The sequence below is a fragment of the Trichechus manatus genome, unplaced genomic scaffold, assembly GCF_000243295.1.
Source record: "Trichechus manatus latirostris isolate Lorelei unplaced genomic scaffold, TriManLat1.0 scaffold00006, whole genome shotgun sequence".
Taxonomy (NCBI): Eukaryota; Metazoa; Chordata; class Mammalia; order Sirenia; family Trichechidae; genus Trichechus; species Trichechus manatus.
Genome location: NW_004443942.1, coordinates 3,285,247 through 3,313,003, shown reverse-complemented (window position 1 = coordinate 3,313,003; position 27,757 = coordinate 3,285,247).

The following is a 27,757-nucleotide window of genomic DNA, read 5'->3' as shown; positions in this document are numbered from 1 at the left end:
TGGTCCCTGTGTAGTGTTTCAGACACACTGGAACTCTAGTGCAGCATTACTCCCATCACCTTCCCCCCATTCCTTCCAGGCAGGCATCAAGAATCATGCCCCTGGTTGCTAGGCGCTATGACTGGGTCCTGCTAATTCCTCTCAGGCACCCCTTACCCTGGGCCTCCTACCCAACATCTACTGCCTACCCCATTACCAATCACTCGGCTGGCTTGTGAGTCCATCTGGTCTAGGATCTTGGCCTTTCTTGGCCTGGCCTGACCTGCCTCACCCTGAGCCAGCCAGAGGTAAAGGCTGCTGCCAGTCCCAGCTGAGGTGAGCAGAGTCAGCACAGAGGCCATCTGTTGGGTGTCGAAAAAGCCCACATGTCTGGCTGGGGATCAGGAAGTCTTGGCTAGGGAACAGCCACTTCTCCTTCTGTGGCCTCTGAAGAGGAAACGTGAACTCATTCTGCAACCCCATCTCCTCCTTTGGCCATCTCTGCAGACTCGGATGCAGCCTGTGTGCCAGGCCACGTGGGAGCGGGTCACGATGAAGAGGGCGCTGCAGCAGCCACAGAGAGGAGCTGCGGGAGCCCTCCCGTGGCTGGTGCTTCCCTGTCCCGTCCACAGCCCAGCATTCCAGATGCTTCTGCCTGAATGCAAGGACATAGTCAGAATTGGGCCATCCGCATTTTCTTGGTGAGTAATTAAAATGGAAAAGCCCCTAAAGCTGTTTTTACCAATGCCCAGGCCTCTCCTTAGAGGTTCTGATGAATTGGTCTGGGTGCAGCCTAGGCATAGTTTTTTTGTTTTTAAGCTCCTCAGGTGGTTATAATGTATGGTCGGGGTGAGAACTTTCGCTCTGAACGTCTCTATTCAAGGTGTGGCCCGTAGACCAGTAGCATTGGCATCACCTGGGATCTTGATAGAAATGCAGAATCCCTCGTCCCTGACCTCCTGAATGCAAATCTGCTTTATAAGATCCGCAGGTGGTTCAGATGCATATTAAAGTTTAGGCAGCCCCGTGGAGAAAGCTACTTTAACTCTCCTTCTGGCGCCCACGGCTGCAGCCCTGAATCCTATGTCAGCAGTGCCCAAGGCTGGGGTTCCAAATCACCAAACTATATCCCTGATCAGAGGCCCACCATCCCCCTCAGCCAGGACCTCAGTCCACTAAGGCTCACAAATAATCATTCTTCAGAGCAGAACTGCTAACAGTACCCAGTGAAGGCATTTGTAATAGCCTTTCCATGCACAGCTCCTTTATCAGGTCGGTCTTAGACTAGTAATTGTTGCTGCTGTTAGCTGCCTCCTAGTTGGGCCCAATTTATGGCAACTCCAGCTCCTGGTGACCCATGCGCAACAGACCAAAAACACTGTTGCAGACCGGATCGTTGTGATCTATAAGGTTTTCACTGGCTGATTTTCAGAAGATTGCCAGGCTTTTCTCCCTAGTCTGCCCTAGTTTGGAAGCTCTGCTGAAACCTGTTCAGCATCATAGCAACACATAAACCTTCATTGACAGACAGGTGGTGGCCGCACGTGAGGTGCGCTGGCCGAAGAACCCAGGTCTCCCCCATGGAAGGCAAGAATTCTACCACTGGATCACCACTATCCTTGCTCTTAATAGGACACTTACTAAATGACAAATAATTTACAAACACTGATCAGTTTCATCATCTCATCACCCTCAATAAGATAGGTTTTATTAGTCCCATTTTACAAGTGCAGACACTGAAGCTCAGAAAGGTTAAAAGTTAACAGCCCAAGGTCACACAGCTAGTCTGTGGCAGAGCAGTGACGCGAACCCCAGAGGACTGATTCCAAAACTCACAGCCTAAACCCTTCCACAGTGCTGTCTACACTATGCTTTTCTTCATAAATAAAAACAGTGATGGAACTTTAAATACTAGACTCAGAAATTCCGACGTCTCAGAAAAAATGTAAACACATCGTCCCTCCTAAGACCAGTAACCAGGGGGAAGGATTTTACAAAAGCAAAGAGTGCCTTTGGGAATACGAGCCCGATGCATTAATTTAAAGATCATTCCTCCCGCCTGGGCTCTAACTATATTTTTATTAGGATGCTTTACATATTCTTTAGCTTCTTTAAAATGCTAAACTGACTCTGAATCCCCAAATGTGCCAAAAATCTAGGCAGTATGTTTCCAGGAAGCGAACCACCCCCCGCTCCCCACAACACACAAAGTAACTCCCAGAGGCCTGAATTAGTGGTTTGTATTGTAAGAAGGTGAAAATCCACGTCTCTCCCAGGAACACAAATGACATAAAAATCAAACCAAACTAAATTTATGAAGGGAATTCTGAGGGTGGGTTTAGAAGGCTCATCCTGTGGCCTGAATAGATAATGATCAGCGACCTGTTCTAAGGCTTGTGCCAGGCTCCTCCGTGGCTGAGATTAAGGTTGCCTGGGGCTGGAGCCCTGGAAAGTTTGGTGTCTCCATCTGTTGCCAGGGCCAGAGGCTCAGAGTATGGCTGCTGGTGACCAAATCTCTAGCCAGGGCTAAAGCAACCAGTTGCCGTCGAGTCAACTCTGACTCATGGTGACCCCAAGTGTGTCAGAATAGAGCTATGCTCCATAGGGCTTTCAGTGGCTGATTTTTTGGAAGCAGATTTCCAGGCCTTTTTTTCCATGTGCCTCTGGGTGGACTTGAACTGCCTGCCTTTTGGTTAGCAGCCTAGTGCATTAACTACCCAGGGACTTCTAGCCAGGGACAGAACTTATATATGAAAAAAGGTTTAGTAAATTATTTTCTGTCTTCAAACTCACTGATTTCCAGGATCACAAGGTCTTCTATTTGTGGTTCCTTTTTACGATGTTCATAATTTACTTTCAAATACTTCAGCATAGATAGTAACTTAGTTTTAGGGGCAGCTGCTCTAATGGAGAATCCACGGGCCAGGGGTCGTCAGCTAACATGCACATTTAAGAGGAAACGCATGCGTCAGAAGCTACAGCTATAAATGCTTCTGTTAATTGTATTTCATCAACAGCTGAGACTTCGCAAATTAGCATAGTGTATGTTAGAAATGGGTTTTACTGGTGAAAATAATGGCCAGTTGGCTAGCAAGATGAATCTAGAATTGATCTTATATTGATGCAATGAAAAATGTTTAGGATATGTGGATTGGCTAAAAATATTTTGGAGACAATACTCACATTTGCATGAACAAGACTAAGAATCAAGGGCAGTCCCAGACAGAGCAGAAAAAAAACGTAGAACAAATTATGAAATTCACAAAAAAGACCAGACTTACTGGTCTGACACAGACAGAAGAACCACCAGTCTATGGCCCCCAGACACGCTTCTAACTCAGACTTGAAGCCACTCCCAAAGTTCACCTTTCAGCCAAAGATTAGGCAGGCCTATAAGACAAACAATGAACACGTGAGGAACATGCTTCTTAGATCAATCAAGTATACGAGATCAAATGGGCAACACCTGCCCGGGAGCAAAGATGAGAAGGCGGGCGGGGATACGAAAATAGACACAGTAAACCCAGGGTGGAAAGGGAAAGGGGGAGAGTGCTGAAATTATGTGGGATTGTAGCCAATGCCATGAAACAATTTGTGTATAAATTTTTGAATGAGAAACTAACTTGTTCTGTAAACTTTCACCTAAATCATAATTTAAAAAAAAAGAAAAAGAATCCAGGGAGGCCTGAGCCCTTTCCATAAGCAGGGTTATAGTTTTGGCCATTGGGTTCAGAGGCTTTCTGCTGGTCTGATGTTCACAGCAAGCACAGACTCCTATGTCTGGAATTTTGTTGTGTCTGCCTCGAGTGATCCTTTCACGCGGGGTGTGGTCGGATGTAAAGGACAGGGAGCTGGGACTCCATTGAGCTCATAGAACAGGTTGTGGGAACTCTTTTATTGTCTGCTTTGCTCATGAAGGGGGTCCCTGGGTGGTACCAATGGTTTCCTTTTGACTACTAACCTAAAGGACCCCTGGTAGCACAGTGGTTAAGAGCTCAGCTGCTAACCAAAAGGTTGGCAGTTGAAATCCACCAGCCGCTTCTTAGAAACCCTATGGAGAAGTTCTGTTCTGTCCTATAGGATCGCTATGAGTCAGAATCAACTCAATGGCAATGGGTTACTAACCTAAAGGTTGGCCATGCAAACCCACCCATTGGTGCCACAGAAGGTGATATGCTTCCGTAAAGATTATAGCCAGGAAAACCTTATGGAGCAGTGCTACTGTTTAACATAATGGGTCACCCTGAGTCCAACTCAATGGTAATGGGTTTTGGTTTTTTTTTTTTTGTGGGGGGGTTGGTTGTTTGCTCATGAATAAATGCCTGCATGTGTAAATTGGGCCTGAGACTCACTAGGAGTGAGGCTGTGGGGGAGTAGCTAACTCTCTACGTCTCAGACTTCTTTGGCAGCTACTTAAAACTGCCTGTGACCAGCGCCCCACTTCCTGAGCTACTCTACAGGAGGAAAAGACTCTAGGTATCTCTGTCCTCCATCAAATTCATCATCCTTGCATCTAATTTTTTTTTTTTTCTTGGGAGTCAGAGCTGGATCAGTCACAGAAAGGATTTCAGAAAAGCTCCTGGCAAGGACTAATCTGATGAGAAGTGATTATGCTCTCATTGGAGAAGCAATTTATTGCCAACCAAATTCTTGTTGCCAGATGGAATAAAGTAGGTGTTAATTCTACCCACTCAGGGTCCTAAACAACTTCTCAGAGCCACCCATGGGTCCTCTAGAAGAGCAAAACCAATGAAGCATTTATATAGAGAGATTTGTTTCGAGGAAATGGCTCACACATTTGTGGAGGCTGGCAAGTCCCAAAACCATGCGTCAAGCATCAGACTGGAGGCTTCTCCTGACTTTCATGGTAGCAGGGGCTAATGAGCTCAAAATCTGCAGGTCAGACCACAGGCTGTTGGCTTACATCCCAAGAACCGGAGATCAGAGGATGACAAGGCAAATGCAGGATCTAATGCAGGATGGAAGTAGAGCGAGCTTTGCCAGAACATCCATATATATTGGATGCAGGCCACACCCCCAAGGTATTCAAGACTAGGACTGGGTACAAAGTGGTCCACAGAGTCCACAGCAAAGGGGTGTACAGCCTCTAAGTCACACGGCCAACCCATGCTTGCTGAGTGGTTTTTGCCCCATGGCATTCCATCACTAGAGAATTGTGCAGGTCAGAGCTGAAGAGGCCCTCACAATTAAGCTAGCCCAACCCTCTCCTCATCAAACAAGGAGACCGTTATGCAGAGAGATTTTGTGACTTGCCCACCGTCACACAGTAGAGCTGGGAGGAAGATTCTGCCCACTGCCCCAAACTGTTTCTCAGTTTAATCCAGTTCAATAATGGGGGAGCGGGAGGGTGAGGGGGTGGGGAGATCAACATAGATTCAAATAAAATAAGCCTAACAAAAGGAAAAAAGCGGAATAGACAGTGCTGTGAGTCATGGAGGAAGTTGGGCTTTCTTTGGCCTTGGAAATATCATGGAAGCTTCATAATGGCGGCAGCTTTTGAGCGACGTCTTGAAAGATAGGTAGAATCTGGAGACAAGGGAACAGGGATGGGGAAGGAACCCTAATGATGGCCTGGAAACTTCTGGGGTATGCAAAGCAGGTCCAGAGACCAGGTCAGCAGGACGGGCTTCTCCAGCACCCCTCGCTCTCACCCTTTATCCTATCCCAGAGTTCCAAATGGAATGTCCTGAAACCACAAGAGGGCTCCACAGGTGGGCCTTGCAAGGGAGTGAACAGTCCACCTCCACCTCTGGAAGGAGCCCTGAAGTGGGCTGCAGGCCGGCCCCACCTCTGCTCGGGAGTCCTCTCCTGCCTCCTCCATCTCCTCCCCAGCCTCAGTGGCTCTCCTAGAATCCTGACGCCTCTGTGGCACCAGGTGGGTTCTCCTCAAAAAAGCCATCTTCTCAGCCTCCCCTCACCCCAGGAGCAAACTAAATAACCACAATGGACGTGTGTACACAGAGCCCTGCAGCCCACAAAGCACTTCTCCTTACGCTGTCTCACTCACCTCTCATCACAACCCGTTATTATCCACCCCTCCACCTCCATGGTATAGGTGGAAAAAAATAAAAAAATCAAGGGTCCGAGCACCAGATCCCGCTAGTGTGGGTTGGAGCCCATTCCTCAGACCCCTTTCTAGTACAGTAGTTATCAGCATAGGCTCTCCATTCCCTGGGTTCGAATCCGAGCTCCACCACTCATTACTCTGTGACTTGGGCAAATTACTTAACCACTTTCTGCCTCAATTTCCTCATCTTGAAAACGGTAATAATAATAATAGTGTTTATCTCATAGGGCACTGTGAAAATTAAATGGGTTAATACTTGCAAAGAACATAGAATAATGCCTAACCCATAGTAAGTGCAATGTAAGTGTTAACTACCCTGAGTGGCACAAATGACGAAGCACTAAACTAGTAACCTACAGGTTGGTGGTCCAGGCCCACTCAGCGGCACCCTGGAAGACAGTCCTGGTGATTTGCTTCATAGCCTTGAAACTCTTATGGAACAGATTTACTCTGCACACACGGGGTCACCATGAGTCGGAATCAACTCAATGGCAACTAACAACAACAACATCATTAGCATTAACTGTGATCTAGGATTCCAGCAGATTCTTTCTTAGGTCAGTCGGCATCCCTGAGTGTCTGAAGGGAAGTTGCTCGATCTCTTTGTTCCCATCAACAGGACTGGCCCTCAGGGCAATTGAAATTCTTGCTGAATGTGTCTTGCCTTTCTCTCATTCTTGGCCCCCTTCTATTTCCCCTTGTAAGCTCAACAATTCCTCCCCACTAGCCACCTCCTGTCACCCACACCTAGCAGGACAGGCTATCAGAAGACTCTAGGTGAGGTAACTACCCTGGCTTTGTGTTCAAAAGCTGTCCTTTACAACTTTAGTTTTTAAACGTTCAGTACAAAAGAGTTAGTTGTCTTCTTTAAGAGCCCAGCTTTGAATTAAAAAGAAAGCTCTCCAGTGAGAAGCAGCATTGCATCTGCTTCCTAGCAGCAGCAAGGGGATTATCGGCAAAAAACCATATTGCGTGCTTAATTGCAAAACCATCCCCACTGTCAAAGTCTCGTGTGAGCTGAGTGGCCAATTTGGGCCCTTAAGCAGTTACTACTCCCAAGGTCTGCAAAAGACGTCACGGGTGCACTAAAGAGGATCTTTGCAGGAGTGCTGTTCTCTGACATTCAGGAATAACAGAAGTGACCTAACACACTCTGGTGCTCGCTTTGGCCTGTGGCCTCATAGAACCATGGTCTTTGGGTGCATAGAAGAATTATGTTAGGGAAACAGAGGAAAGACAATCTGGAAGGGAATAATTCCTGGAACCCCTGAGTTGCCCTGGTCCCTGACTCTGCCCAGGGGCATATCAGGCTTTGCCTGACAGCGAAATCAAATAGAGGTGTTGGGTTTGCCCAGACCACTTCCATCTATGGGCTGGCAAAGTGTTCTGTGGTGTTCTGGTGGGGAAAGGAGCAGAGGAAACTTCTGGAAGTTCCTGCAGCCTCTCTTTGTCATCTCTAGTACCTGGTGCACAGTTTGGGCTTGGGAAATGTTGGATGAATAAATTTCCCAGAGGTTGATGACCTACTCATTCCAGTAGTGAAATTAATATTCAGGGACTCTCTCAGGATTGCTAGTGGAATATGATTGGTTGAGGGCTTAAGCTACTTAAATGCCCTGCTCTCTAGCTGTGAAGGAACAAGCATTCTTCAGAAAACTTTATCTAAAGCCTTTCAAGTAGAGATAGTCAAAGCTTAAATTGCTCAGCAGCTGCTGGCTGATATATATCAGCAAATGAAGATTTTCAGAATACCAGGGGAGAGTCCAAGTTAAGGAACGGAGGGCAATATCTTCCAGGGCAGGTTTCCTGGGAGCATTCAGGAACTCCCTAAATACAATAGAAAATGAACTGCATAAAACAGCCAGCTCTTACCCCACACCGTCAGAAAAAGCATCAGCTCCTTCAGAAACTCAATTAACTCACACATGTCATCTCAAAGTCACGTCCTTCCAAGCCTCTGGGTTCAGTAGCCCCTAAAAGGGAAAAGACTGTTCCAACATGGACCTCCATCTATTGCCTGGACCACTGCCACCAACCTTCTTTCCAGGCTACCTGTCTCTGGTCCCTCATCCAATCATCTTCCATACCGTCACTAGAAACATGCTTCTAAATCACAGATGTTGTCATAGCAGTCTCCTTAATACCACCAAAGGCTCTCCGTTGTCTTCAGGATAGAATAAAGATTCCTCAACTTGGCATGCAAAGCCCTGCAATACCTGCTGTCCATTCAGGTCTGAAATGCAGCCAGTATTCACCAATAAAGCCACAAACCAGTTGCTGTGGAGTTGATTCCAACTCATAGTGGCCCCATGTATGTAACAATAGAACTATGCTTCATACGGTTTTTAATGACTGATTTTTCAGAAGTAGATTACCAGATCTTTCTTCCAAGGCATCTCTGGTTTGACTTGAACCTCCAACCTTTTAGTTAGCAGTCAAGCACATTGTGTGCACTGCCCAGGGACTCCTACTAAAGCCCTACCAGCTATTACAACATTGGAATAGTTCTGTGCTTCCCCAATGACCCTCTGCCATCAGCCAGCCAACCCCATTGCCCACATGTCTCCTGGCTAGGGCCCGGGTGAGAGAGACAGTGCCCAGAGGGCAAATGTTGGGATGAGGCTCCTGAAGCAGACCAGCACCTCCCAGAGCTGCCCTTGTATAGCTACTTTCCGGAATTGCAGTTTCTGTAGCATACCACACTGGTCATTAAATGCAATATTTTGAATATAACTCCTGACTCAGTCAACTTTACTAGACTTGTTGTTGTTGTGTGCTGTCAAGTCAATTTTCAATTCATTGCAACCTCATGTGTCAGAGTAGAACTGCCAGACAGGGTTTTCTTGGCTGTAATCTTTATGGAAGCAGATCACCAAGTCTTCCTCTTGCAGAGCCACTGGGTAAGTTCAAACCGCCAACCTTTCGGTTAGCAAGCAAGCACTTAACCTTTGCACCACCAGAGCTCCTAGACATGTTGTTTATAATTCCCTCATTTATTTATTTGTTAAATAAATTAAAGGATGCCTGAAGAAAAAATGAATGAATAATACATGACCTAGCACCTGTTGCCTTCCCCAGTCTCATCATAAAAGAAGGGCATGTTAGTGGTTTGGAGGATACACAAATAAGGTGCCATCCACAGTGACCACAGTGCTGGTAATTCAGGCAGGACCTTTCATAGGTGGGTTATACCCTCGCCAAGTTCTCAGCCATCCAAGTTCTGAAAGTGGACTTTTTCAGTGCACCCCAAAATTATTAATCATTCCGGGGCGACCTCACACTATTGGGGCTCAAAAGACACCAGTACAAAGTGAGAACGCCAACCTAACTATTTATAAAGGTACTGTCTCTTGTCCAGGTGTTTCAGTTGAGGCCCTTTCAGTAGCAAGAGACAGAAATCCTAATTCAAAATGATGTAAGCACGAAAGGAATTTATTGGCTTTCAAAGCTTGAAAGTCTGAAGGTTAAGTCCAAGGCTAAGCTTCAGGTAAAGCTGGATCCGGGATTCAAATGGTATCATCAGGTCACAATTTTTCCTTCTGTGGGCTCTTATCTTCCACCACGTTAGCTTCCATCTTAGGTTTCACATCATGGCAAGATGTTTTCCAGCCCCTCCAGGACCACATCTTCTCAGCTTCAGGTCTGGCTGGCAAGAGTGAAAGATTCTCTTCTGGAAGCCCCAATAAGTATCTTATTACATCTCATTGGTTCTAATTAGGTCACCTATCCATCCCCAGGAAACCCTGATGACTTAGTGGTTAAGAGCTATGACTGCTAACCAAAAGGTCGGCAGTTCAAATCCACCAAGCGCTCCTTGGAAATACTATGAGGCATTTCTACTCTGTCCTATAGGGTCACTATGTGTCAGAATCAACTCAACAGCAACATGTTGGTTGTTGGATCCATCCCCAAACAAATCCCTGTGGCCAGCAGAGGAATGTTATGTTCTGATTGCCTCAGGCCATGTCCCATGTTCCACCCCTAAGCCCAAAGAGTTGATGCCTCTTCCAAAGCACAAGGGCTGAGAGAAGGGGAAAGGGTGGATGCCAAGAGGGAAATTGAACATGGTACCACAATGCAGTGATACATGTTGGGCAGCCAATCCAATAGATGCCCACTATACCAGGACACCCCTTCACAGCAGTGAGGCCAAAATATTCTTCAGAGGGTTGCTTGGTGTGTCAGAATAAGGCAAGAGAAATATTAGGAAGGCGGGAGGATTATTTCTACTAAGATCCAGGAACTATGCTGAAGACCTCTCTTTAGGGCCAGACCTAAAACTCCTTTCCCTGAGGCAGAAGTGGGGATATGCTATAACTACCCTCCTTTCTGAAGCCCAGCTTCTCTGCTGGACCTCATCCCTTCTGTTGGTACACTCTTGTCTCTATTCAGGTGGGTTAACACAAAAATTCTACCCCAGGGCTGTAGGTGAGTCATTCTGCCCAATATTGCTAATCCTACACAAGTTTTCTTGACTTTGACTCATTCACACTGATTTATAAATAAAATGCCTTCCCATGGTTCCTTCTGCTTTTCTTAGAGCTATCCTGCCTCAACTCTCTCCAGAAGTCTAATGAGATAGAGCAGGGCAGGGACATCTGTGCTTATTTTATAGGTGGGTTGATAAAAGAGGAGTCCCTGGGTGGTGCAAAGAGTTAATGTACTCAGCTGCTAACCAAAAGTTTGGAGGTTCAGTCTACCTAGAAGCACCTTGGAAGAAAGGCCTGGCTATCTACTTCTGAAAAACCACCTATAGAAAACCCTATGGAGCACTGTTCTACTCCAACACACATGGTGCCACCATGAGTCAGAGTCAACTTGATGGCAACTGGTTCGGTTGATATAAGAAAGGAGAGGTCAAATGACTTGCCTAGGTTCACGTAGCTAGGTAGAGGCAAGCCCCAGACTCCCATGATGAACCCTGGCCCAGCACTTTTTACATAAACGAAGTAACCTGTTGAGGTTTGTGAGTGGGTAAGAGTCCAGTCGTCAACTCACCACTTAAATGTGTCAGGAAACTAACCCTTGCAGTAGGGGTGAGGCGAGAACAAAAGGATTTTATTTTCAGCCACTCCCCAGGCAATTTCCTGCAACTTTCTCCCATCCTTGGCCCCTGAGTCATCCTCAGAGGCACTGCCCTTGTCATTAACAAGTTGGAGGGACAATTCCTCTTCACTTGGGGCAAGGGGCCTTACAGATAATCTGTCCCTGAGGGCTGAGACAGTTCCTATCTAGATGCAGTTGGAGCTCAGATAAGGCAAGATGAATGGCAAACAATGCTTGGACAGACAGGTGCCATTTATTAACTTGCTCTAGATCAATGGCTTCCAAAATTAAAACATTTTGTATTTGTCAGATGTCTCACCAGGCCCTCTGGCAGGCAAAGGTGTGGGTTACAGAGGGGGCCTGTCAGTCTTGGGGGGGTGGTGGTATTTCTCACCAAAGCCATAAGCAGGGCTCCCTCCCACTGAGGAGGCTTCCCAGAATAAGTCATAGGATATAAGTAAAGGACATCCAAACCCACTGCTGTCCAGTCGATTGTGACTCATAGCAACCCTATAGGACAGAGTAGAACTGTGTCATAGTGTTTCTAAGGCTGTAAATCTTCATGGAAGCAGACTGCCACATCTTTCTCTTGTGGAGCTGTTGGTGGGTTCAAACCACTGACCTTTTGGTTAGCAACTGAGTGCTTTAACTACCATGCAACCGGGGCTCCTTAAAGGGAAGTCCAAACACTGACATTTTGTAGTTGGAAGGTTGTTGTTGTTAGCTGCTATCAAGTTGACTTTGATTCATGGCAACCCGAAGTACAACAGAACAAAATGTTGCCCAGCCCTGCGTCACCCCGGCAACTGCTGGCGTGTTCAAGTCCATTGCTGCAGCCACTGTGCCAATAATCTCACAAAGGATCTCCCTTGTCCTCATTGGCCCTCTACTTCGCCAAACATGATGTTCTCCTCCAGCTATTGATCCATCCTGATGACAGGTCCAAAGTGAGCGAGTCAAACAATGTTCTGTTGTGATCCATAAGGTTTTCATTGGCTAATTTTTGGAAGTAGATCACCAGGCCTTCCTTCCTAGTCTGTCTTAGTCTGGAAGCTCCACTGAAACCTATCCACCATGGGCAGCCCTGCTGGTATCTGATGACACAGGGTTGGGCAGCATTTTGTTCTGTTGTTCTGAAATACCACTGGCATATCTTCCAGCATCACAGCAACATGCAAGTTACCACATTATGGCAAGCTGACAGATGATGTAGTCAGAGGGTGGAGAGGTACAGTCTCTGAGTTTCCTAGAAAACTGAGTACAGTCCTGGGCATGGGTATAGGCCTAAAACATACAGGTCTCACTCTCATTGAGAAAATGAGCCCAAAAAGACAGAAGCCTATTTCCTGGGATCCTTTGGGGTCCATGAGTGTAGCAGGTGTTGTGGATCCCATATTCCTCCTGCCCACCTGAGTTCACCTGCAGCTGCGAAGCCAGTGCCCAGAACTCACCCCCAGCACCCAGTCTGTCTTCTCTGGCAGAGTGCTTGGTTGACATCCTGAGAGCTTGCTCTGAGGCACCAGGCAGGACTGTGAAGTGGAGGGAAATTAGTGCCCAGGGGAGAAGGGGACCCTCACTGAGGTGGCAGTGAGCAAATAGTTGCCCCAGCCTCCCTTGTTACTGGGTGGAAAGCCCAGGTTCTTACTTGGCATGACTCTTACTGGGAGAACAAAAAAGGCATCTTTATTTCATTGTCCAAGGAAATGGAGTCAGTCAGTGCTTACTGCTGCCAAGACTTCTCACCAAGGGCGGGCAGGCAGGTTACTTTTAAAAGGGTTTACAAGTAGAGAGTTCATACGGGTTACGTCAGCAACATTCTTAATCATACTACGCAGGCACAATGGGGTTTACATATAACCTCCAAGCAAAAGCAGGATTCAAATGCAAAGCTGATGGGGGGAGTCCAGTAAAGGAAATTATTTTGCAATACAACACTGTAGGGGAGGAAGCCAGGTAAACAATACAGCACTGTGGGGGTTCTGTCTCACCCTGTCTTCCACTGGCCCAGTTCTGAGGCAAGGTCCACGTGGTTATCAGAAGGTCCCCAGGTGATGCAGCCCCAGTTGCCCACAATGGTAACTCGTTCATTAATGTTCACTTTACTGACTTTCTCCTGCCTTGTCTAACTTTCCCAGCTTCCTCCCTGTACTTCCTAGGATCACCTCCCAAATAAACACCCAAGTCCTTGTCTTCCAAGAACACTCCTCTCTGTGTCTACTCTGTGCAATCTCCCTTCCTCTGAACCTCCCATAGGATCACAGGGCTTTGTGAGCAGATTGCACAAAAAGGCCCACACCCTGGACATTTGGCTCCGCGGGGACTCGACTACAAATCCCAGAGTTTTGCCGCCCACTCCTTCCCTCCCTGCTCTCTCTCACCTTGGCCCTGAGGTGGCAGTTGGCAGTCCAGCCTCAACTGGGTGACTTTCTCTTGATCATCCTCAACCTTAGCCCAAGCATCTGTATAGATACAGGCTGCATGATATGGTGGAAAGAGCGCGGAGGGTGCTTGGCTTCCAGCCATTGCATTAGCCATGTGGCCTTGGGACGGCATATAATCTCTTTGAACCTCAGTTTCTCCATCCTAAAATGAGGAAAGTATCCAAACCCATCTCATGGAATTGTGGCTATGAGCAAGTGGGGAAATACATGGAACACTCTTTGCAAACTATAAATTCTTCCACAGACGATTTCAACCAATACCCACCAGAACAACCGTATCTGTTGTTTATGGCTTTTGCTTTCTCTGATTAGTCGGAGCCTCTGCTATCCCTGTTGTTAAATATTTCAAATATCACTTTTGACTGTTCCTGACTAAAACCACTATTGCCTGTACATCTTGTATCCCTTGCTTGACAGCAGCCAGCCAACCCTTCTGAGCAGTGGGATCGTGGCTCATCTACAAGGAGAGTCCTGGAGAGGGCCATGGTCCCCAGAGCACTCCACTAACCAGGCTGTGCTGTGCAAGAATGCGTCTAATGCGAGAAATACCAGGCATCCCCCAGACTGACTGATCCCACTTCAAACGTGCAAACACAGAGCATGTTGTGCAAATACGCCACAAGCCTGCCCTCCAGGCCCAGCCCTTTGCTAAGGAGTTCAATATTTCATCCAGCTTCATTAAGCATGTTTAAAGGGCTATATACTTTCCTCCATCCATCCACAAAAAGGCCCTTAGCGGAACTCAGTTAATTAATCAGAGGGCTGTGTGTGGGGGGACCCTCTCATTGGTGGAGGAAGGCTGACCTTAGCTCTTGTCTAAGTGACTCAAGCCCTGATAGTCTTGGGAGGTTGGGGAAGGCAGCCTGGGGATAGGCTAGTAGGCGCTCAGGGTTGGGGGTCTGGGAGGAATATACTTACACCTCCACTGTGGCCTAATATACACAGCGGGGGCAAGAGGATGAACAGAGGCCCTAATTAACATCTGTCTGCATATTCATTGTCGTCTGTGAGTTGTTTAAACCTACCGAAATCCATAGTGACTGTCAGAAAATGATAAGCCTCCACAAGTCCTGATTTTTGCTTTGGAGTAGAGATGACTAAAAATCGGCCCTGTGTGATACTTATAATCAAAAGTAGACGCCAACTAAATTTACCAAGGATTATCCTTCTATTTCTGCCCCTTCCCCCAACTGTCAGCTCAGCTCTGAATCATGACTGCATTAACCATCCTTTCTGCCACAATCATCCCAAATACAGCTTTGAAGTTGGCACACAGCGCCCCACATTAACCCAGTCGTGGGACAATAACAGGGAATGGCTGGAGTATTGGATTTCTGTGCTATAATAGGGTCGAGAGGCAAGCTTTGACTTAAGTGGCAGTTTGCTGCTGAAGGGAGAAAGCTAAGTTTAAGAGTGCTGTCTCCAGGAGAAGGAAATAAGAGGAGAGAGAATGAATACTTATCAAGCATCTCCTGTCTGCAGTCCCTTAGTTATGCCTGCAAATTCTGGTAAGTTCTGTAGGTACAGCCTATTACAAGAGTAGACATTTATAATAAAATGTTTCTGCATGTGCACAGAGAATCAAAGCAGAGCAAAAACGGTTCTTCCCTTTCTCTTTGTCCTCTCTCAGCACACAAAGCGTCTCAGATGAACGTTGAGGTGTCACTTCTCTCCCACAATCCCCTCAGTCTTTTACTTCCTGCTGAATCCCCAGGGTCCTGAATTATAGACTTTTAGTTCCATCCCATATCTCACTTAATGGGGGATGGGCAGTCGTAGGGCTTTTGGACCATCAGAACAAAGCATGAAGTCAATCTTCCTCTTGCTCACACGGACTGCCTCTTAAAAAGAACTGCTATATTACCACATTGTAGAGACACCATCTCTTTTCTCTGTGGTAACAATGACCCTTACCCCAGAAGGTGGACGGGAAAAAGAAAAAAGAGAATAAGGGGCAAGAAAATGTGGTGCCACCACTTGTGCCCAAGGCTGTTTTGGCCGTATGCTCTATACGCCGTCATCTATTTCTCACAAGCTTGAGAAAAGCAGTGTCGTCCTGTTCCATTTTACAGTTGAGGAAATTGAGGGTCAGAAATGTTGAATGAATTCCTAGTATAATGAGTGAGTGTTAGAGCCAAGAACCAAGATCTGCCTCACACCTACCCTGCTGCTGACATCCTGAAGGACTACGGCTCCCGTTTGAGGGCCTGGGGGTAAGGGGAGCCTGGTTTAATGGGTCGGAGGTGGTGATGGTTAAGGTTTTGTGTCGGCTTGGCTGGGCCATGGTTCTCAGTGGTTTGGCCATTATGGTTTAGTTTGGCAGTTATATAGTGATGTAATCACCTCCATGATGAGATCTGATATAATAAAATCTCCTCCATGATGAGATCTGCTATGAGCAGCCAATTAGTTGACAGGGAGTTTCCTTGGGGGTGTGACCTGCATCCAATATATATGAATTCTCTGGCAAAGCTCACTGGCTTTGCTCTGCTCTGGATCCTGCATTTGGCTCATCATCTTCTGAAATCCAGTTCTTGGAACTTGAGCCAGCAGCCTGCCATCTCACCTACCCATCTTGGATTCATCAGCCTCCACAGCATGTGAGCCAGCAGCCTGTTAGCTGACCTGCTGATCTTGGGTTCATTAGCCCCTGCAGCTACATGAGTCAGGGAAGCCTCCAGCCTGACACCTGATCTACATATAGACTTGGGACTGTCTATCCTCTACAACCATGTAAGCCATTTACTTGATATAAATCCCTCACTCTCTCACTATATATACGTGTGTGTGTACATATATATACATGTATACATATACTATATATGTATATATACATATATATAATATACATATATATATGTGTATACACACACACACACATATATATATATGCCAAAGACAGAAGTAGAGCTAACACCAGCCGGTGAGCCCCATGCTCGGCTAGAAAGACAAAGTCATCCACCACAGGAAAGCACTACTCTTCAGTGGGGAAAATGCTCCCCACATTCCTACAACTGCCAAACAAGCCCTCAGGGTCCAACTGGTAGTGACATCTGTCTTCAAGCTCAGGCCTGGGGACAGGGAGAAGAATACAGGATGGCAGAATGAGTAACCCGAAGCCCTCTCAAAGCTTTCTTTAGAATTCAAGCCCATGTGGGCTCAGAGTTTGAGGGTCTGCATAGGGCAGTGATGCTCAAAGGCATCCAAGAGCTGCAACTCCTGGAAGGCCGCAAACAATTTGGCATAAATGGTCATAGACTTAGACAAGTTTTCCTGAAGAACTCGGAATTGGTTTGACCATCCTGCATTCCCTGCCCTGAGCCACATCTGCAAAAACTCCTAACTTAGTTCTGGGTCCTGGAGTCTACCATTGATAAAACCTCTGGGCAAAGCAAGGGGCCAAACCCCCTAAAGCAAGTTCTCTTGTCTTCAGGTAGGAAAAATCCAAAAGAGCAGGAGCAGGTTCTGCCCAGAGCAAGAGGGAGTAGGGGTCAAGAACTGGGCTAGAGCAAAAATTTAGCAATCAAGGTAGCAAAAGACCTGATAGCGGTTCTGACTTGTACATGACCCTCTCAAGGACACCATCATGGACCATGGGGAAAAGTAACTGAATTGTTTTTCTCCCAGGGAGCTGCATCACCTTGCAGGTTTATTAGAGTTTCAGATGAAAATTTGGGAAAGAAGCAAAAATACATACATTAGTAACAGAATCACACTAATATGCAGAAATGGTCTGATGCAATTTGGAAAGCGGCATTTGGAAATTCTTTGATAAATGGCTGTGCAGAACTTATGATTCCATTTGGAAGCTTGATGTCAAATAGGTGACAGATGGGATTTGCTTCCCAGGCTCTGCCCACACATGTCTTTGAAACATCTTTCTAAACTATATCAATATAGAGGTGTGACTTTTACCCATCATGGCTAATTTTTTCCCTTTAAATGAGCAGGTTAAGGGGAAACAGAGCTTCTCGTAGCAGTGCTGGAGGGAATGTGAAATGGTACCACTTTTCTCCATGGCAATTTGGCAGAATGCGTCAAAAGTCTTCAAATTATACTTTCTCACCTAGACATTCACTTACACTTCTAAGAATTGAGTCTAAAGATACGATTAAATGTTACACTCCCACACACACACAATTCAGCTAAAAAGAATATTCATTGAAGACTTTTTATTTAATGGGAAGAAGAAAATAAAATTTCCAACTGCTTACTTCTGCCTTCTGATTGTTGTTAGCTACCATTGAGTCAGCCCCTGACTCATGCGGACCCCAGGCACAACTGAACGAAGCGCTATCTGGTAGACAGGTGGTGGCTGTGCATGAGGTACACTGACCAGGAACTGAACCCTGGGTCTCTAGCATGGAAGGCAAGAGTTCTACCACTGAACTGCTACTGCCCTTTCTGCCTTCTAGAGGGATGGCGAACTCATTTCAAGAGTAGAAGACTGTTTGATTTAGAAAATCCTTGGCCTTTATATGGAAAGGAAAGCCCTGGGCTAGTCTGTATGTAAGAGGTTGCAATAAAAAGGGAACTAAATTATTTTTCATAACAAAATAATGGGAATTCTAGAGGGATCAGAGAAGAAAGAGATTTGGGCTGCATGGGGCAATGAAGAGAGGAGATGAAAGAAGAGTCTGGGGAGAGAGAGCAGAGCTAAGTAAAACCGTGGCAGGTCTCAGATCAAACGGAGAGAGGCAGTAAAATTCCTTGAGGTAGAGATGGTGGTGGGTAATATTCGTTTTTCCATGCTGAAATCATGTTTCGCCCAGACCCCTTAATTAAGGTCATTATGGGACAGTGGTGGTTCAGTGGTCGAACTCTCACCTTCCTTGAGGGAGATTTGCATTTGATTTCTGGCCAAGGCACCTCACGCGCAGCCACCACCTGTCTGTCAGTGGAGGCTCGCGTGTTGATATGATGCTGAGCAGGTCTCAGCAGAGCTTTCAGACTATGACAGACAAGGAACAAAGGCCTGGTGATCTACTTCCAGAAAATCAGACAATGAAAAGTCTGCTTATGGGGTCGCCGTGAGTCAGGGGCCAACACAACGACAGCTATAACATACAACGATACGCTAGTGTTATCTGTGCTCTGGGGAACGAAGGAGGAGGGGCTTACTCATGGCTGGGATAAAGTAAGCCCGAAAAAACTGGAACAGCTGACAGGAGCGATGGCAAAATAGTGAGAGGGGATTACAAATTGAGACTGGGGCAAGAGTCTTGAACCAGAAGAAGCAGGAGACTATGAGCCCTGTACCCCACCCACCGCTACTGCCGGGTAGGCTCAGAAACATTACCTAGGTAACTCGCTGCCAGCAGGCAGACAGGGCCACTGAGATCCACAAGAAACCACATAAAAATGTTAGCAGTGATTATCTCCAGGTGGTGAGATTACATTTTTGTTTTGTTTTGAATTTTCTTCTTTGCTTATACAGGATGTGGTTTCAGGTTGGTGTTTGGTTTGGTTTGGTTTTTCCCAATGAGTATTACTTGTGAATTTTTTAAAAATCAGACTTAAAAAAAAAACGTCCTTGCAGACATGGCTGCAGCAGTTCTTACACACTCAGTGGGAGCGAGCAAGCAATGCCCCAGACCATTTTTCTCTTCAGGCAGAGGAAAACCAAACAGCTGTTAGTGTCTGGCCTCTCTGCTAAACCCACCCAGGACATTTATTTGCAGCCCTTGCTAGGCCAGCCCCATGGGCAAAGCCTCTTTTGTTCTCAGGCTCTGCCAACAAGGCTTACAGAAACCCCAGGAACTCACATCCGGGAGGACAAGCCAAAGTAGAGACATCGTTAGCAGGCATTCTCTGTCCCTACCATCTTTGACACTCTCACATTTTCTAGATCCTGTGTTCAAATGTCTTAAAGAAGATCTACGTATAGAAAGTGGACCCTTCTAGAAAATAGAATGGTCATGTCTCCCAGCTACGGACCAGGCTTTTGCCTTTATCCTTTCAGAAAACTTGAGGAGCCAAGTTTTCGAGTTCCAGCGGTGGCTGCTCTATTTCCAATGGAAACTGCACTCCGTTATCTGTGCTCCCTCTGGCCTCATAAATCTTGGCAGAGGGCTGCTCTCCTATGGTGATGCCTCCCATATTAATTCAAGTCTTTTCGAGACATACTTGCTAATTAAAATTTGAAACCGTTTTCATCCCTTTAATTAAGATACAAGATGGGAAGCATAATTTAATTTGGTCCATTGAAAATATCAGTATTATTAGCTCTATAACTTGCTTTCATTAAAGATGACAATGTTAAACATTATCTTTTTTACTCCCACGCTCGCTGGAGCTTTGTCGTGTGTACTGGGTCTTGAAACTACTGTGGGAGTTTGGCGACTGTTGTAAAGGAGTCAGGCGGAAGCCGTAGCCACCAAGAACATCAGCCTAGAACCCTGTCTTAGGCTGGGTTCCTCCAGAAGCAGATCCTAAGAAGGATTTAAGTACAAGTAGTTTGAGGGGTGAACCCACTATTGATCCCGGGGTTGAATTGTGTCCCCCTAAAAGATGCTGAAGCCTTCACACCCCTCCACCTGTGAATGTGATCTTATTTAGAAATAGGGTCTTTGCAGATGTAATTAGTTAAATTAACATGAGGTCATACTAGAGTAGGATGTACCCTAATCCAATACGAGTGATGTCCTTACAAGATGACACAGACAGATGACCGTTTTGTGAAGATGGAGGCAGAGTCTGGAGTTTTGCTGCCACAAGCCGAGGAACACCTGGGGCTACCAGAAGCTAGAAGAGGCAAGGAAGGGTCTTCCCCAAGAGCCTTCACGAAGAGAGAGAATATGGCCCTGATAAGGCCCTGAATTCAGACTTGTGGCCTCCAGAACTGCGAGATAAAAAATTTCTGTTGTTTTAAGCCACCCACTTTGTGGTAATTTGTTAATGGCAGCCTCAGGAAGCAATTTTAGGTGAGAAAAACCATTGAATGAACAGGTTACTGCTGTGAAGAACTGAGGTTTGATCCCACTGGAGACACCTCAGGGTGATTCCACTTGAGGGATGAGGAAGTTGGGATGTTTATCCTCCTAGCCCCAGGCTTTGTTGGCTGAAGACTCCCAGGGGTTTCAACTCTCCAGCACTTCCCACCTCCTCTAGGGCAGAGAGTTGTAGAAACTTGCAGAGGGAAGACATTGGTGTAAGTAGTGAGTGGTGAGAGTATATGGACCAGGCATCCACAGCGTCTATTACAAATCCACACCTTCTCTGCCCTTGCAGTTGCACCAGGCTGGGCAGGAAAAGAAGAGAAGGCATGAGAGAGAAAGGTAAATCACTGGCTTGTGGCTACATTCTTTCCATGACTCAAGAGACAAAATCATGGACTGGCAGCCACAGCCAACACTTGGAAGTTTCTAGAAAAGGCTAAGAGCAAAGTGGAAGGAGTACTGTATTTTTACGCAAATAACACACACCTTCTACGTTTATTTACCAACTGCGCCCTTCTCCCCCCACCCCCAGGTATTTTCTTAAGTGCGCCATGCTAATTTTTCTACAGCAACATGTAAAAAAAATTAGCATAGTGCGATTACAAAAATACCTCATAGGGGAGGACGAGGTTGGCAAACAAATGTAGAAGCCGTGCCTTATTTGTGTAAAAGTACAGTATCAAATATTCCAACCCAAAATCAGAGACGTACATGGGCAAACAGAAAATACAGCACACTGACAAGAATCACAACAGAGGGTCCCGGATGGAGCTGGAGAAAAATGTAGAACAAAATTCTAACTCACAAAAAAAGACCAGAATTACTCTCCTGACAGAGACTGGAGAAACCCTGAGAGTATGGCCCCCGGACACCTTTTAGCTCAGTAATGAAGTCACTCCCGAGGTTCACCGTTCAGCCAAAGATTAGACGGCCCCATAAAACAAAACAAGACTAATGGGGCACAACAGTCCAGGGACAAGGACTAGAAGGCAGGAGGGGACAGGAAAGCTGGTAATAGGGAACCCAAGGTTGAGAAGAGACAGTGTTGATATGTCATGGGGTTGTTAACCATTGTCATAAAACAATATATGTACTAGCTGTTTAATGAGAAACTATTTGTTCTGTAAACCTTCATCTAAAGTACAATTGAAAAAGAAAGAAAGAAAGAAAACACAGCACGGTCTACTACCTAGAGATGAGCATGACAGGAGAGTGCCAAGGTCAGGTCAGCTTGCTCATCCCAAAGGGTGCTACCTTACCCAGCACTGGAGCCCTGACTCTCATAGAGAGCTGGATGTGAAGTGTCAGCTTCCTCCAGTTGAAGATGGTAGCTGGAAATGGAAAGTGAACATATTGTCTAAGATAGAGTCTGAGAAGTCACCCATCAGAAATGTTACAGGCTAGGGAGTCTGCATAAAGGGGAGAGTCTGAAGGTGGGACTGGATACTGAGCTGGGTTGAAAACCAAGATGGTGGAAATCAAAGAAGTGGGCTTTAGGAATGAGGACCAAAAACCAAACCAGTTGCCCTCAAGGTGATTCCAATTAATGGCGACCCCATGTGTGTCAGAGTAGGACTGTGCTCCACAGGGTTTTTAATGGCTGATTTTTCAGAAGTAGATATTCAGACCTTTCTTCTGAGGTGCCTCTGGGTGTACTCAAACTGCCAACCTTTCAGTTAGCAGCCTAGCGCATTAACCATTTGCACTACCCAGGGACCTAAGAAATGAGAACAGGGTGTTAGAAATCTGTGTCGGGGAACTGTAAGCAAGTCAGCCAGAGGGGGATGAGCTTGGTTGGAGCCCAGACTAGAGAATGTTGGACAAAGCACAAATTGTAGATGTCTTTTATCAGAGGTAGCATGGTGGGACAGAAAGAGCCTAGCTTGGGACACAGACCTACCAGGGTTCAAATCATGACTCTACCACTTATTAGCTGAGTGATCTTCAGCAAGTGTCTTGGCCTCTCTGAGCACCAGCCTCCTTCACAGAATTCTATGAAGGTTAAATAAGGTAATGCAGAAAAAGTGCACAGCATAGTGTCTGTCCCATGGTTGTTGTTACTGAGTACCGTCAAGTTGATTCGGACTCATAGCAGCCCAATAGGACAGAGTAGAACTGCCCCACAGCTTTTGCTAGTCTGTAATCTCTACAGGAACAAATTGCCAGGTCTTTTCTTCCATGGAGCCACTGGGTGGGTTCAAACTGCCACAGAGTGCCTAGCCATTGCACCACCAGGGCTCCTTTGTCCCATGTTCGAAACCAAACCCATTGCCTTCGGGAAGTTGACTACCACATCTTTCTCCTGCAGATTGACTGGTGGGTTCTAACTGCCAACCTTTTGGTTGGCATCCGAGTGCTTAATGACTGTGCCACTAGGGCTCATTTTATCCCATGGTAGGAGACCATAAAAGTTACATCCTATCTTTCTCTATCCTAGATTGTAATCTATGTAACACTCTGGGACTCCACTCCTTAAGGAGCCCAGTAGTAGCACCTTCTGATTCTGTGTATATATTTGGGGAACGGGACAGGAGGACGTGCCTGGACAAGAGGAAGAGCTGCTGGCTCTACCTCAGATTCTTTGAATGTACCTGTCCTTAAAAACCTAGCTTTGTGTAGTAACTCTCTTCTTGCCTCTGGCATCCCCCAGACAGGTAAAGATACTAAGACACACTGAAGTTAAAGGGCTTGCCTCCAGTCACTCCGCTGGTGATTGTCAGAGCATGGCCTTAACCATTTATCCTCCCTACCACCTGGCCCAGCTCTGTGAAGCCCACTGTGGCCAGCACAACAGTCCAGACTGTCCAGGCAAGTAAAGGACATTGTATCCTGTGTGGGATTTGCAGGGTGTCTGTGTCTTTAGGGTTGGCAATTGGGGGAGGGAAGGAGAAAGTGAATATTTGAATCCCAGCAAAGCTTATAGGGTTGCTGTGAGTCAGAATTAACTCTACAATGATGGGTTATGGTTATGGGTTAAAGCTTTTTCCTAACAGAAGACATTTTTCTTCCCACCCAACAATCTCTTCAGAGGTGACAAGTGACACATCTGAAGTCAAAGGAAGAAAACTAACTTTGTCTGACTATCGCAGGCCTGAAATTTCATCAAGGAATCTTTACTCTCCACACAGAAGCGCAAGGCTTGGAAATCAGGACCTCATGGGTGAGTCTGAGGAAAGATGAGGCCTAAGCTTCCACCCCACGTTGCTCAGGCCTTCTTCGTGCCGCCTCTGTCCTGTCCTCATTTTGCTTTGGACACTCAGAAGATGGGGATATCTTAAATCTTCAGTGTTGATGCAGTCTGCCCAGCAGGTTTTCTCCACAGCCTTATCTGGCCAACAATTCCTCACACAGAAGACCCTAATATTTGCTGCCTGGTAACTCTCTGTGGAGAGAAAATCCCTGAAGAGACAGTGTAAGTAAGTAGTAGGTCTGGCCTTCTCTGTTGCCACTACAGGGTCTTAAACAATATGTGGGAAAAGCTACCTACCACTGTCATGTTGCCAATGAAGGGCTTATTCTTTCTCTTATTCAGTAATACCACCAAGCTGAACCCTTCACTGAGCACAGAAGAACTTCCAGAAGTTGGTGGAGAGCCACCTCTAGCCCCCCGACCCAGGAAGCCGTGATACAATGACCCCACTGTTCTCTGATGCCTGTGCTCCTCTGCACTGCTATTGGAAATTTGACCCTGGCACCGTGACCTCAGTTTGCCATTTTGCAGCTCTAATTTTGCCTTTGCCACTCAGGGTAAGGACAAGCCAGGGAGCCAAGAATCAGGAGCAGTGAATGATGACAGGAGTGATCCTACCAGGGGCAGCCCAGAAAACCGAGAGTTGAAAGAATGGGCCTGCATGGATGATGACTTCTGCGCACCAGGTCTCACAACCTTCCCACTCACAGCTGCTTACGTCAAAGAGTACCATCAGGGCTCCATGTATTTCTCCTGTGGCTTGCTCTGCCATTTGCCCATGGATGACTGCCAAACTTGTATCTCCATTCTATCCAGATATTTTTTCCTGAATGTCCTCCAAGACATACGTAAATCTGTATTTATCCTGTTGCCCCCAAGTCTGACCCCTCCACATTTATTTCCCATTTCTGTGAATGGTGTCATGCAAGTTGGAAACATAAGTGTCATCCTTGACTCTGTCTTCTCTTCTCTCGTATCCAATCAATCATCCAACCCATCCAATTCCATCTCCTATAAATATCTCAAATCTGTCTACATCTCTCCATCCTTGCTGCAATTATTCATTTTCAAACTTCCTGTCAGCATCTCACATCTACATTATTTTCATACCTCCTACTGGTCTATTTAAGGAACTCTGGTGGCTCAGTGGCTAAGTGCTCAGCTGCTAACCAAAAGGTTTGAACCTACTAGCCACTCATTTGCAGAAAGATGTGGCAATCTGCTTCTGTAACAGATTACCGCCTTGGAAACCTTTGGGGCAGTTCTACTCTGTCCTATAGGGTTGCTATGAATTAGAATCAACTCGACAGCAATGGGTTTTTTTTTAGTTTACTGGTCTATTTGCATTAGTCTTGTCCATCCCTCTGCCTGGAACATCCTCTTCCTTTTGTCCATCTGGCAAACTTTTCCTTCTCATAAGCCTTCCTTCTCTGTGAAGACTTCCATGATTTTCCCAAGTAATTTGAGGCACCACCCCTTCCCCTGTGGGCCCTAGAGCCCAGGTCACATGGTACTGCCATTGATTGTTTGCACATCTTTCTCCCCACAAGGCTCCTTGAGAGCAGGGGCCATGATTTTTCCATTTCTGGGACCCCAGTGCATAACTCAATTTGTGGCAAACAGTAAATGCTTCACAAGCTTTTGTTGACCTAATGAATACTATAATAAAGAAGCCAAGCATCTTTCAGAGTCCCTTTTCTCCCCATGTCTGAAGGATATGGAAATAGGATTCTGTGTTGGTATCTGTCTTAGTTATCTAGTGCTGCTAGAACATAAATACCCCAAGTGGGTATTTTATGGGTATTTATGGCTTTAACAAACATAAATTTATTTGCTCACAGTTTAGGAGGCTAGAAGTCCGAATTCAGAACACCAGCCCTAGTGGAAGGCTTTCTCTCTGTGTGTTGGCTCTGGAGGAAGGTCCTTATCTCTTCTGAGCTTCTGCTTCTGGACAATCTTCATGTGGCTTGGCATCTCGTTTCCGCCATCTCAGCTTCTCTCGCTTGCTTGTTTAATCTCTTTTATATCGCAAAGGAGATTGAGTTAAGACACATCCTACACTAATCCTGTCTCATTAACATACCAAAGAAACCCATTCCCAGATGGGATTATAACCACAGACACTGGGGTTAGGATTTATAACACATTTTGGGGGGACACAATTCAATGCATAACAGTGTCTTTCTAATCACAGACCCAAAAAATCTAACTCAGACTGAATTCTTTAGCAAATGAATCTGTCCAGCACTAGCATGCCATTTCTCAGTAACCAAGAAAACTTATGTAAAGAAATTTCCTTATCTCAAATTCCATTTTATTTTTTAATTATTTAGAATTGGAGCTGAGTCTCCATTCTCAGAGATTCGATCCCTAATCCTGCACACGGAGAAGTGAAACATAGTTGTAGTGTTGTGTCCAATTCTTCTGGTTCTAAAAAACAACAAAAAACCATTGCTGTTGAGTCAATTCCAACTCATAGTAACCCTATAGGACAGAGTAGAACTGCCCCCATAGGGTTTCCAAGGCTGTAAATCTCTAGAAAAGCAGACTGTCAAGGAAAATGGATTGCTTCTCTTGGCTCGAGGCTCTGTTTACAGGAGGGGAAAGTCTTCTACTCCTAGGGCAATCGCAAACATATAGTGTTTGAGAAAGATATCAACACAAAAACATTAATAGGAGAAAAAAATCAACCAATGTCATCTGAGCGCATAGGTACAACCTGGCATCCATGGAGATCATGGAATTCTCTCTCAGTGATGTTCAAAGAACAAGGAGTTCCCCAGGTCACTCATTGCCCCTGGGGGAGAATGTATATATCCCTTGGATACTAGAAACACTTGGGACATTACGCTTCCTCATTTCATTTGGTAAGAATTTACTGAGCACCTACTGTATGCCAGCCACTGTGCTTGGCTCTGGGAAATTCAGAGGTGAATAGTGAAATCCCTTTCCTGGTTTTGGACTTCTACTCATCCTCTCTGCTGCAATGGTTTTCTCCAAGCCTGATTCCTTCCTTACTTTCAGTCAGTTGAGTCTTGGCAGGGAGAGCTTGGCTTCTTTTTCCTTTATTCCTCTGTAATTTCCATTACTTCTCTGGAGCCCATACTTGTCCTTGCGGGGAGGGGAGAAAAAAAGTTTCCTTTTTTGACTTTTTATATATCAACTTCCTTTTGTTTTATCGCAAAATCAGCCACAGTCTCCCCAACTCAGGCAAAATTGTTGTCCTTAACTGTACTTCAAGCTTTCCAATCTATTCAGAGTACATTCTCTATACCACATCCATAGACCAAAAACCAAAGCCATTGCTATTGAGTTGATTCCAATTTATGGCGATCCCACATGTTTCAGAGTAGAACTGTGCTCCATAGGGTTTACAATAAGTATAAACTTATGGAAGTAGATTGCCAGGGCTTTCTTCCATAGCACCACTCAGTGGCTTCAAACCGCCAACCTTTTGGTTAGTAGTCAAGCACAAACCATTTGAACCACCCAGGGACCTATTTCATATATAGAATAAATCACTAATTCTCTCCCCTTCCTTCCTTCTTTCCTTCCTTCCTTCGACCATCCATCCATCCATCCATTCATCCATCTCTCCATCCATCCACTGAGCAGTTACTATGGCTCAGACACTGTACTGAGCCCTGCAGATGCTGAAATGAACAAACACAGGCCCAGCACTAAAAGAAGTCATAATCTGGTGGAGGAGATGGAAATTTTTACAAATGTTTATGAAGAGTGTGAATAGAGCAGCATGAGACTTCAAGGGAGACGAGACTTAATTCTAGGGACTACGGGAAGGTGACATAAAAAAGCTGACATTTGAGCTGAGTGAAGCTCTTGAAGGTGAAAAGAGAGGAAAATGCCCTCCAGAGGAAATAGCCACCCCAATGACTTGGAGGCTTAAAAAAACAGGGTATGAGCAGAAAAAAACAAAGGGCAAGAAGCTCAATCTAATTGGAGTAAAGGAGACATAAATGAGAGGCATGGATAAAATAAGGTTACAGACAGAGTAGACAGATTTGGAGGAGCCCAAATTCCAGACTAAAGGGTTTTTTTTTCTGGAAACCATAGG